The following is a 12,729-nucleotide window of genomic DNA, read 5'->3' as shown; positions in this document are numbered from 1 at the left end:
CCAATATCAGTGCATCATATAAAGCCACATAATGGACCCCACGCGGTACTGGCTTGTGTGATTGAGTCATTCAATGATTGAGTCATTCTTTATGAAATGCATTACTCGTACAATTATGTAACTTTTAAGTAAAGTCGTCCTTGGTTTAGAGATGGCATGTCATGTCACATGCAAGGTCAGATGCAGTATACTTTTTATTTGTAGCAGAGAAAATGCCATTTTCCTGAGTCTTCATAAGGATTGTAGTCTTAAGAGTGCATAGCTGAGACCAGGGCACTTTGTACTACTGATAAAGTACTTCTGTTTTATACTCTGTCATTGTGCTGATTTTGTTGGCACACCTTCACTTTGCAGTAAAAATCAAGATAGGGGAGGGATGCTGGATTTCATGAGATGCTGATTAAAGTGGTGAGTGGATAAACTAACTGATGACTGGCAAACCAGCAAACTGCAGACCCCAAGGACAATCTCCTTGATTAGATCTAAGACTAAATAACCTCTGATGGCAATTTACTGTTACTTTAAACTGAAACATTAACAGGCTTCTTTCTATCTCGCACTCTGCACAAATGAAAAGGTAGGCATGTTTCACATAAATATGCACTTCCAAGCCAGTTTTAGCACAAGTTTAGTTGATTTGACATGATACAGAGAATTATGCTATTATTTATTTCACATAACATTGCATATCAAATCCACCTACCTCACTGAAATAGCAGTGATAAGATTGAGCACTTGCATGATAGAGGTGACATTTATATAACATCTACACTCAATATTTCTATAATGTATAGAAAAAATGAATTCAATGTAACTTTTTTCTGTATAGTTCATGTCAAGACAAACATTCATTTGTCTTTTGACCCAATAACACATCTGCAGTGACAGGCAAATCCATACAGTAAAGGCCCCTCAGGTTAGAGAGCCCAGTTTTTGCTGTGTGAAACACACTTCAGAGAAAGGAATGAAGTTTGAGGGAGTGGTCTCGTGACTGTAGGTTCTCTGCTATATTCTCAAAAGATCTTTAAGACTTTTTGCCTATTGCGTGTCATTGTTTTTTGGTCAAAATGTTTTTTTCGGAAACCGACATGGTCACTACACCGATCAAGCCTCTCGTGACTGTCAGCCTAGGAGTACAGAAAACTGCCATAACCCCAAAATATTACTGGAGCCAGCTACACAGGTTAACAAAATACACAGATGCTAAAAAACAACTTATCCTGGACAAACACAAGAGGCTTGATCGGTGTAGTGACCATGTCGGTTTCCGACAAAAACATTTTGACCAAAAAACAATGACACGCAATAGGCAAAAAGTCTTAAAGATCTTTTGAGAATGTAGCAGAGAACCTACAGTGTTTCTAGCAGGTAGAATTTCAGTCTTTTAAAGAGCATGTGTCTCAGAGGAAGGGAAATAAATACAGTATCTACAAAGCATTTCATCATAACACTGAATCTAGCTCGAAAGACTCTAAGCAGAATGAGCGCTCGCCCGGCCTGATTAAATTATTTATTCACCTTTCCCCCCTGTTTCAGTGAGACCCACTATCGTTTCTATTTCTAAGGTAACAGAGGGAACTGCTGCACATGGCTTAGGGGCTATGGTGGCAGTACTTGGAGGCTGGGGTGTGGTGGTGGGAGGCATGCTGCTGTCAGCTTCAGGCGTCTCTTCGCGTCTGGTGCAGATGCTGCAGATACTCAAAGGCCCTCTCGCTCACGTTCAGGGCGGTGTGAACTCGCTGCAGATTGGCCTCCCCTATCAACGACAGGCCGCAGATCCCAAAGTGGGCGTGCAGCGGGTCTGGAACAGACACGAGGACCAGAAGAGAGAGGAAGGTAGGTCAGCCAAGTGACATGCCCCAGCACCTGACACTGAAAGGGCACTGTGGTTTCGGTCACATTCCACGTTTGACTGCATTGCTGACGTTGCATCAACTAATGGTTGGACGCTATGTCATCAGCTGCACAGTCAGGCATCCAATTGCTATAGCATAAGATGTGGTTAGCTGTATGTTTGTAAACACTGTTTATGCTCCAAATTCACCGCTTTGACAATGCTTCGATCCGAAACGGATCTTCGTCAGGTTTAACACCTTTGTGAGATCTGGCAGGTGCCTGCAATGTAGTCAGACTGGAATGTGACTAGGGGACTTTTAAAAATCATATAGAAGGCGAGGTCCACAGCTCCTTTAACAACCTCACATTTGCCCGACATGAATTAGTGGCTGCACCTGATGGCTGTACAGACCAAAGAATAATATCATGAAATAACTAAGATGTGGTTTTAAGAGAGAGCTACTCCAAAGTGCTGCCAAAACAGGATTAAATTGCATACATCAATAACTGTCACTATGGACCACTTGCTTATGAATAAAACAGATCTTAACATAATTGACAGATTGCCAATAATGTCTAGCTGATCCCAATTATGTTTTGAATCAAACATCACAACACTTTTCCATACTTTGTCTTATGCAAGATGTATCTCTTCTTAGGATAGCATGAATAGGCTGCTACACATTACTGGAGAGAAGAATAGTACATGCAGTAAGTACATGATAGTAAGTACATGATACTACCTCAATTGTCTTTGTGAGTAATAACAGTCAATGGATGCATTGTTTTACTGGCCCTTTAAGGGACCATAAATAATGCACCATGACCCCTTTATACTGTCCGTCTTCCATGGGATCCCACTAAAAGCCTTCCAGGCACAGTAAATGTACCATCATTGAATTATAATGAAAAGACAGATTGGAAGCGGACATTAAAATCCTTGCGTGCACCCCCCCGATTTGTTGTAGGCATGCACTCTACAAATTGTCGAAAGTGTTCCATAGGGATGGTGTAGAAAGCATTCCATAGGGATGCTGGCCCATGTTGTGTCAAATTGACTGGATGTCCTTTGGGTGGTGGACCATTCTTGAAACACACAGGAAACTGTTGAGCGTTGCAGTTCTTGACACAAACCAGTGCGCCTGGCACCTACTACCATACCCTGTTCAAAGTAACTTAAATCTTTTGTCTTGCCCATTCACCCTCTGAACGGCACACACACACACACAGTCCATGTCTCAAGGCTTAAAAATCCTTCCTGTCGCTTCTTCTTCATCGACACTGATTGATGTGGATTTAACACAAGTGACATCAATAAGGGATCATTGCTTTCACCCGTCAGCCTGTCATGGAAAGAACAGTCGTTCATAATGTTTTGTACATTCAGTGTATGTCTTCCATGATGACATACATTCTTTTAACTGCAACCCATCTAAAGATTGTCAAAATAAAAACTAGCAATGAAATATTACACAAAATAATTTTAAAACAACTATTACACTTCAATGCATGCACTCTAACAATACTTTTGTGTGATAGTTCTCTCATATTGTTCCGTCTTTATTCTCATTCCCCTCCATCTAAATGACCTGAGAACCAATTCAACCAAACAGTTCCTTTAACGTAAGGCCTGTTCCTGTCACAGGCGTCGAAAGGATTAGACCAAGGCGCAGCGTGTATATTGCTCATCTTTAGAATTTTAATGAATGCACTTGAAACAACAAAATAACAAACGTGACCAACAGTTCCGTCAGGTACAATAACTAAACGGAAAATAACCACCCACAAAACCCAAAGGAAAAACGGCTGCCTAAGTATGGCTTCCAATCAGAGACAACGAAAGACACCTGCCTCTGATTGGAAACCATACTCAGCCAAACATGGAAAAGGAAACATAGAAAATGAAAACTAGAACAAATTCCCCTAGAAACAAACAAACCCCAAAACACACAAAACAACCCCCCTGCCACGCCCTGACCATTCTACTATGGCAAATGACCCTTTTCACTGGTCAGGACATGACAGTTCCTCCCACGTGTCCTCATAAATTAGACATCCCTGCCCCCTGGCTTTTGGCTTACTGGGCGTTTTCCATTGACAAAGGCCAACACTCCCTCCCACCCCATCTACACCTGTACAGAGCCAGAGTAACCTTACCTGGATGACTGTCTGGTCATTTAGCGAAGCCGTCCACCAAATGGTCCTGAGTGGACAGGATGTAGTTCCAGGTTCTTCTCAAAATTAGTATACCGGAAGACGTCTAGGAGCTGAAAATAGAAGAGGTTAGAATTAGGCCAGGAGGGAGAAAAAAAAATCACTGTAACACCTTAGAGCTAGAGCACACCAGCGCTCTACAGAGCTCTTACTAAATAAAAAAACAAAAAACAAAGTTTTAATTCAGAAGTAGGGATTGGTCTGAAACCAAAAAATAAAGAAAATTCAAGAGCACCACAATGCCTACACCACCCATGCTCTACCAAGGTTTTCCAGCACACAGCTTTGACCTACTACAGCTATGTTGGTCTATTGTACTTCAAACAATGTGTATGCAGGATGCTTAAGATTCAAAACTTCTCAAACAGTCTATGAATGCAAATCCCGCCTTCATTCCGCTTTGATCAACCTTTTTTCGACACTGTGTGAATCTGGGCTGATAATAGGTCACTTTGTTTTATAGAGGAGCCGGTATGCAGTTCCTTGAAAATTTGAAGTGGGCTCTCCGGACAGAGCTCTCCGGACAGCTCCGGCCCAAGTTGAGCACTGATCTTAAGGCAAAGTTCATCGTCAGAACATTCATAGGCGCATCGTTAAACCTCTGAGCTATTTCTCAAAACCATCGTCACTACAGTTACACTTGAAAACACTTGTCATTTACCGACTGCCTCAGAACACTTGTAGAACGCTAACTGGGTCGTTAAATGCTTTTTTGCCCTTTATACACAGAAGATCTCAGCTAAACATAGAATCAAGTTGCTGATCTGCATCTGTGACCGCCGATGAATTCAGAACAAAGTTGACTACAATGCAAAATTGACAATGTCTTTGCCATGTTATAAACAAGCAAAGGGTAAATATATGCTTCAAATGAAAACCGAGATGACTGCATTAAAATATAAATACAGTAGCCTACATAGGCCTATATATTTCAGTCATATTGAAATAAATTTCATGTTCAATCAATTGAGTTCTATTTTGCTAATTGCAGGCTACCATCTCATTTTTGCCTCAATTTCATGATGTGTAGGCCTAACAACATGTGCGCTATGATGTGTCCAATATTCGATTTAGTACATAGCCTAAGCATTAGAATAAGCCACCTCAATATTTGCAGCCATAGGTGATCATTTCTCTCTAGGAGCTTTAGGTAACTTACTGACCAAGTAAATACAGTCCTTTCTTGCACTGCTGTCATTTTATTACTGTTAGCAGCCATTGCTATTCATTACTCCTGTGTAACATTAGTCCTGTGTAATACATGCTTTTTACCTTAGTCCTTACCTATTGTGCTTTTGCAGTTCGGTTCCATTTCTATTCACTACTGTAGCCCATGGATATGCATACTGTACATTCATCCTGCTTTATTCATTGCATTCCATGTGTATATTCATTATTTGTTTCATTTCTCTATTACAGAACCATCCATGTACCTTAGTTTTCCTGTGTGTGACTAAAGCTCCAGTATGAGTTAGCTTTTGGCCTGTTTTATTTCCCTCTAACCGGGGGCGTTGTCACTGGGTTACAGACCAGCAAACACGTTGAGCCGGGGTCACGCTCTTTTCACGGCACTCTTTCCACCCTCCAACACCGTTAATGGAGGGTGGACCATCCATAACACCACTGGTACCCATTGTGCTGCATCACTCAAATAAAACATTTTAACATAGGGGAAGTACGGCATACTAAGTGAAAGTCAATGCATACTACGAACATATTTGATTCATTTACTGGACCTTTCGCTAATAAAGCAGCATTAATGAACCATATAGTGAGTGTACGCTGATATATCTGCGGAGGTTCCAGCCCAGTTCCCATTACCTAGAGTGTGGCGCCCACCCATAAGGAGTAGCACGTGTCGACGGGCTTGTTGGGGCGGCCGGGGAAGCCGTTCTGCTGTCTCATGATGCACTAGCGGCGTATCCTGTTCAGCTCACTCTTGCTGAACATCTCCTCTAATTTGCCCATCAGACACAGGGTGGCAACGGCACAGAATGTGGACCCACCTGACAGACAGACAGAAAGACCACTTAATGACAGGGGTTATCAGCTGCTGGCACAGCACCACTATCAATCACCAGTTTCCCTTTTCAACTGTCACAACATTAGCATCAGAGCGTTTGGATCACTTCCCAACTGCAGAGGTGTACTTGTGGGGGAAGATGCGGAGGCGGCGTATAAATCTGCCACGGCAGCAGCTCTGTGTGGCGGCCGCTAACAATGAGGGAGAACCTTGCACTCGGCAGATAGTTAGGAGTATGTACCTACCTATTTGAGATAATATTAATAATCAAGCCCCCCCCAGGGTTAAATAAAGGTTATAATTTCCACATTTTTTTCTTAACTTGAATATAAATGCTTTGTGTAACGTCCCATGGTTTCATTACACAAATATCTCTGTGCAGTAGCTTAGCTAACCCCGGGGGATTCCCTGGAATAATAGGGCTTAATTGGAAGGAATTAAGAGGATATTTGTTCTAGTAAGGTTTTTTTGGGCTAATGGCTAATCCCGCTCTAGACCCATAATATCAATCAATCCCGGGTGCTGCCTGCCATACTCAACATGCGATTCCAATCCAGCCCCCTGGCCAATGCCATTGTCATATGACTGAGGAAGCAAAAACAACATTCAGATTATTAGGCAAACATAGGACCATGTGAGGGATAGATACCCATCACTGAAACCGTATAATAACTTGGAGATGGGGTGACATATGTGATCTATGAGGAAAGGCGAGATCAGGACACAAGCTGCTCAATCAATGCCCACATGGAGCAATCCACGGCCACGTGTCCACAGTGCTGCTTGCTAACTAAACTAAACCACACTTCATACACACGCTTGATGAAGCAGACCAGCTTTGGAGACAATAACAATGAGGAAGTAACAATGTTGAAAGTAGTAATGTTTACTGTAGTACCCCGCCCCAAGGGTTAAAAGCCCACCAAATTTGGCAGCAAGAGGATTACAGGCCTTCCCTCCCGTCTGTATCATATCCTCGATTTATAGGCGTCTGAGAAAACCCCCAGAGCTTAGGACCAGCGCTGCATGGGCTTGTTGCCTGCCTCTGTGTCTCCACGTCACAGCAGCCAACTGCATGGCCCCAAAACACACACACAGCTCAATGTAATCCATTACAGCCATCCAGACAGGAATACCGCTGCCTGCCCTCCAGACTGTACTATATAATTTTTTTGTTAGATTACAGTGATGGCAAGGCAGGGGATATCACAGAGGAAACAATCACTATTATGAGGCCCAGCAGGATACAATGGTGCCTGATCTCATCACCTCCGCCTCACCATCCCCTTGTGACTTGGAGGGGAGGATAAAGTGAGAATGTAATAAAACTCAGGACTTGTGTAAACTGTTTCTCTCTGAAGGCTTTGACTGTAAAAGGTCAGGCTGTTGACAAGACGGCCCTTTGATTCCAACGCACCTTCAAAAGACGGCCACGACTGACACAGATGCTTGATATAGGTCTATCTCGTGTTGACTACAACAGAAATAAACACTGGGTTAAGCCAATGTTGGTTTAAACCCCAGTTTTACACTCTAGCAAGTAGTGGTTGAGGGCTGAACTCTTGTAGAAAAGACTGAGGAGGCTCAGTGCAGCAGGCTGCTTGATGAAAGAGACAAAGTAAAACAACGGACTTAACGTACTTCTCCTGATGTAGTCGATGGCCTTCTTGATGTCCATGCCCGACCAGTCATCGAGCATGTAGCGGATGCATGCTGCGCATTTTCACTTCCTTCTGGGATGGCATAGAATCTGAAAGCATACATTAAAGGCCTTTTTTTGTAAGTGTAAGGACGAGGTTTGCTGTGTCAAAGGGTTTTACTGGTTAAATCAGGACGCAGTGATCTCTGACAGTGGTCTCAACGCTGTCACGTCCTGGCCAGTATATAAGGTTAATTGTTTTGTAGTTTGGTCAGGGCGTGGCAGGGGGTATTTGTTTTATGTGGTTCGGGGTGGTGTGTTTGTGTAAAGGGTGTTTGATTTAGTAATTCCGGGTTTTGGTTTATGTTTAGTTAATTCTATGGTTAGTCTAGGTTGTGTGTTTCTATGTTTGGTTGATTGGGGTTGGGACTCTCAGTTGAAGGCAGGTGTTGTCTATCTGCCTTTGATTGAGAGTTCCATATATTAGGGTGTGTTTGTATGTGTGATTTGTGGGTGATTATTCTGTGTATAGCCTTGTGCCTTACCAGACTGTTTATTTGTCGAGTGTTCGTTTTTTTGTGTTTTGTATGTTCGTTTTGAAAATAATTAAAAATCAAGATGAGCATTCACGTACCTGCTGCGTATTGGTCCATTCATGAAGACTACTGTGACAAACGCTGACATTGTTAAACAGGTTTCCGTTCACATATAGCACAACAAACTATAAAGTACCAAACACTAACATTAGAAGAAAATAATACTTTATTGTCCATCAACCTAAAGACAACGGAAACTTGTCTTTATGCTCACAACCCGACTCCCCCGAGGGATTGGAAGCAAATTGGTCAGCCACAGTGCAGCGGCCCTGTAACAAGTGTAGATGGTTTAGTGCTTTGCTCAAGGCACTACCAAAGAAAGTAACAGTAACTCATTGTTAGTACATCTGGTAAATGAACTGCAGTGGAGAGTGACAAGGTGTTTACCTTCCGTCCTCTAGCTGCAGGGCTTTCAGGCCCATTAGACAGGCCTCCTTATTGACACGACTCAGGTCGTCGCCCAGTATGACCAGGCCAATGTACGTCGTGGCCACTGTCATACAGGTGGGATACTCCTGGGCCCTGAGGAGGCAAGCCTTATCAATGCATTCTGAATAGGACTGCAATATAACGTCTGACTCCATGACTATTATTTAAAAAAATCCCAACTGATTCAGCTGGCTTATAGACACTTATAGGCAGGCAGTTAATAATTATGTGGAACAAGGATGTGTATCCAATGTGTCGAGGTATGAAATTAGGTCAATACCTTCAAAGTGCTGTATGGAACTCCGATGTGTGATGACCCGCTAAACCCACAACGTCCCAAATTGGATTCTAGGGGGGTATGTGAAATGTGGTTAAAGCCACGGCCATAAAGGGATATGTCGAAGGAAATTAAAAACTTTACATTCACATGTAATGCATACATACACGATATATACAAAGGTATGTGGACACCACTTCAAATTAGTGGATTTGGCTATTGCTGACAGATGTTTAAAAATCGAGCACAGCCATGCAATCTCCATAGACAAACATTGGCAGTAGAATGGCCTTACTGAAGAGTTCTGTGACTTTCAAAGTGGTTCGGGCTAGGCCCCTAAGTTCCAGTGAAGGAAAATGTTAATGCTACAGCATACAATGAAATTCTAGACTATTCTGTGCTTCCAACTTTGTGGCAAAAGTTTGGGAAAGGCCCTTTCCTGTTTCAGCATGACAGAAAAAATTGTTGGTCAAGAACAGTGTGGAAGAACTTGACTGGCCTGCACAGAACCCTGATCTCAACTCCATCAAACACCTTTGGGATGAATTGGAACGCCGACTGCGAGCCAGGCCTAATAGCCCAACATCATTGCCCGACCTCACTAATGCTCGTGACTGAATGGAAGCAAGTCCCCGCAGCAATGTTCCAACATCTAGTGGAAAGCCTGTTAAAGCAGCAAGGGGGACCAACTCCATATTAATGCCGATGATTTTGGAATGAGATGTTCGACGAGCAGGTGTCCACATACTTTTGGTCATGTAGTGTAGCTCTCTGTGTACAGTCCTCACTTCAGGGCCTGTATTCATAAAGCATCTCAGTTGGCGTGCTGATCTAGGATCAGATCACCCCCCCCCCCCCTTATTGATTATGATTTAAAGTGACAAAATTGATCATAGATCAGTACTACTTTGAGACTATATAATAAGAGTGTAGCCCAGGGGTAGGCCACCATGTCCCTGGATTGCAGGATTTTGTTCCAACTAGGCACCACACCAGACCAACTGATCAGTTCAGTGATTGCCTAAATTCAAATCACCGGAGGCCTCATTTATCAATATTGCATAGAAATTATTTTAAAATACTACTTACAAACGGAATTTAGAATGGTCAAACGCATAGCAGAAGTCTGATTTATCAAACAATCCTACCAACGTCATACGCACACCGGTAGGATTGAACTGTAACTCAGTAAAATGAACTGTAACTCAGTAAAATCAAATAAAATTGTTACATTTATACTTTTGTTCAGTAACACATTTATAAAAATGCCGTACCATGAAATAAAAATGGCAAGGCTTAAATATAGGTGCTGGTGTCAGTGATTGATAGCCTGCAGCATACCACCCTGCATCCCACTGCTGGCTTGCTTCTGAAGCTAAGCAGGGTTGGTCCTGGTTGGACTAGATGGAAGACCAGATGCTGTTGGAAGTGGTGTTTGAAGGCCAGTAGGAGGCACTTTTTCCTGAGGTCTAAAAAAATATCCCTGTGTAGGGTGATGTCTTTCAGATGGGATGTTAAATGTGTGTCCTGACTCTCTGTGGTCACTAAAGATCCCATGGCACTTATTGTAAAAATAGGGGTGTTAACCCTGGTGTCCTCTCTAAATTCCCAAGCTGTCACTCATACCATAATCCACAGCTTATAATTGGCTCATACGTTCCTGTTCCCCAGGTTATTGCTGTAAATGAAAATGTGTTCGCAGTCAACTTACCTGGTGAAAATAAAAAATTGAGTACAACCAAAAAGTTAAGTGGTGTGACCAGTAAAAACATAGCTACAAAAGAGAAGACAATTAAGTATATTTGAAATGAGTAGGCAACACTTGTCAAAAAGCCATCCATCCTCAACAGTTCCCTCCTGTATGTGTATAGGCCATCATTGCTGTTCTATAGAATGAGTTGTGTTCCAGCACAATCAGCAGTGTCTTTGCACATCAACTGTGCATAAATAGTGGAAGCCTTTTCTGTTCACATTGTTTTGAGATGGTGATTTTATGGCAATGTGGGTGCTGTCTATTGCTCTGTTCATATTTGGAACCCATTGATGGCATGGCAAAGAAATCCCTCGACTTCAACCTGTACAATGTTGTATGGAAATTGTGTGTTACTGTTCGTTTTGCGAAATGTGATTTTGACCCTCCAAAATTACATGTGAAATTGTCTACGTTTCACCAGCGAATGTTATTTTTCTGTAAAATTATATTCAAGCACAATTTTTACCCCCACAAAACATTGATTTGGAATAGTTATTCAAATGTATTTACAAAGGCCTTTCGTTTGACAAGGGTATTAATTTTGTATGTGATTTGGTAGACAACGCTGGGGAGTTTTTGCCGTTTGATGAGTTCATTGGTAAATTTCAGGTTAATATTACTCAGAGAGAATATATGAAGGTTTGCAAAGCAATTCCACTTCCTTTACTTGGACTTATTAAGAACACTTTGTTATATAAGGTTGTTCTCTCTTTTCCAAGTTTACAAATTAAACTCTGGGCAGTGAGAGAATAAGCTCATGGAAGCAATTGAACATGTTTAATTCACTCACAAACTTCATCTGAAAGTTTCAGTATTGACTATTTCAAACCTAAGAACATATTTTAGAACAGTAATCTCAGTAGGAAATATGCTAACATGATTGCCATTGCTAGCTAGATATCTAAATCGGTTGCCTAGCAACAAACATTTTAGGAGGATTTGTAAGTAGATATTTGAGGCCATCAAATCGTAAGATATTGTTGAGGAATTGCATTTATGAACTTTTTTTTCTTATTAAGCAGCTTCTTAAGTTTTTGCGTAAGTGTTTTGTGAATCTGGGCCCAGGGTTGCCTACCCCTGGTCTAGCCTATAGAAACACGAGCCAAAGCATTAAACTCAACAAGTTGCAATGCTGCCATCTAGTGGTTAGCTTTGTCAGAATGGGAGTGTCCCTGACTACTTAAATAGAACTGAAAATCAGCAGCTGAAACTATTTTTTTTATTTTACTAGGCAAGTCAGTTAAGAACAAATTCTTATTTACAATGACGGCCTACCCCGGACGAAACTACTGTATAATAATACAAATGTTAATAAGTAATTCTGGTTGTTTCATGTTTTAGGGACTCCCGAAACAACCAGCAAACCAGGCTGTCGTCTTGTGAAACAGTGGATGTAAAGAATCTAGCTAGCTAAAGCATTTACTGCAAATTAAATGTACAATTGTGTACGCTTGCCTTATTGATATTTGCCATGCAATGCAGCTAAAGTAACGTGGCTAGCTAACTATTTTCTTGCTTATTGTGCAGCGGATGTTAAATATACCTGTATGCCTATGGATGTGTAGCTAGCTATGTAGCCGATCTGTGTATGGACCCTAAAACGTTTGGTATACATATTAGTTCAGAACCTAGCTATGAACCTATCATAGCCAGTTGTATCAACTTCAAAACAATGAATGAAATTAATGAAGCCTATGGATTGAGTACAATATAACGTTGTGCCAAGGATGCAAATCGTATATACATGTAGTTATTACCATGCATGAGATCCCCACATTGTAGCCTGTACATTTAATATATTCACTGATCATGTACTCTACCTTGGCCAATAAAGGTACAGTTCAGGTATGAATGTCTGTGAGATTCTTTTTTCAGTCATATCCAATACCAGGAGTATCAAATTGCAGTCTTGAATGATGCTGTCTGCATGTATGTAATTATGCAATAGACTAGAAACATGAT

The 12,729-nt window shown here is 41.6% G+C and overlaps 1 long non-coding RNA gene and 1 pseudogene across 2 annotated transcripts in view; one reads left to right on the top strand and one right to left on the bottom strand.

Moving 5' to 3' along the window:
• The window catches only part of LOC106580176 (uncharacterized), a 50,554-nt gene extending 37,939 nt beyond the window's left edge, over positions 1-12,615 (top strand). The window contains exons 2-5 of one of the 2 annotated variants that reach the window (XR_006761132.1): positions 355-408; positions 1,566-1,836; positions 2,496-2,547; positions 12,109-12,615. This is a non-coding gene — a long non-coding RNA (uncharacterized lncRNA). Of the gene's footprint in view, positions 1-354; positions 409-1,565; positions 1,837-2,495; positions 2,562-12,108 lie in introns of both variants that reach the window. The other variant, XR_001322825.2, reaches the window with a different exon arrangement.
• Positions 1,659-9,618, bottom strand: LOC106580175 (geranylgeranyl transferase type-1 subunit beta-like; annotated as a pseudogene).
• Positions 12,616-12,729: the final 114 nt, after the last annotated feature.

Source organism: Salmo salar, chromosome ssa20, assembly GCF_905237065.1.
Source record: "Salmo salar chromosome ssa20, Ssal_v3.1, whole genome shotgun sequence".
In the NCBI taxonomy this organism is placed as follows: domain Eukaryota; kingdom Metazoa; phylum Chordata; class Actinopteri; order Salmoniformes; family Salmonidae; genus Salmo; species Salmo salar.
Note: the sequence above shows the minus strand (reverse complement) of the source record. Positions and strands in the feature narration are given on the sequence as shown.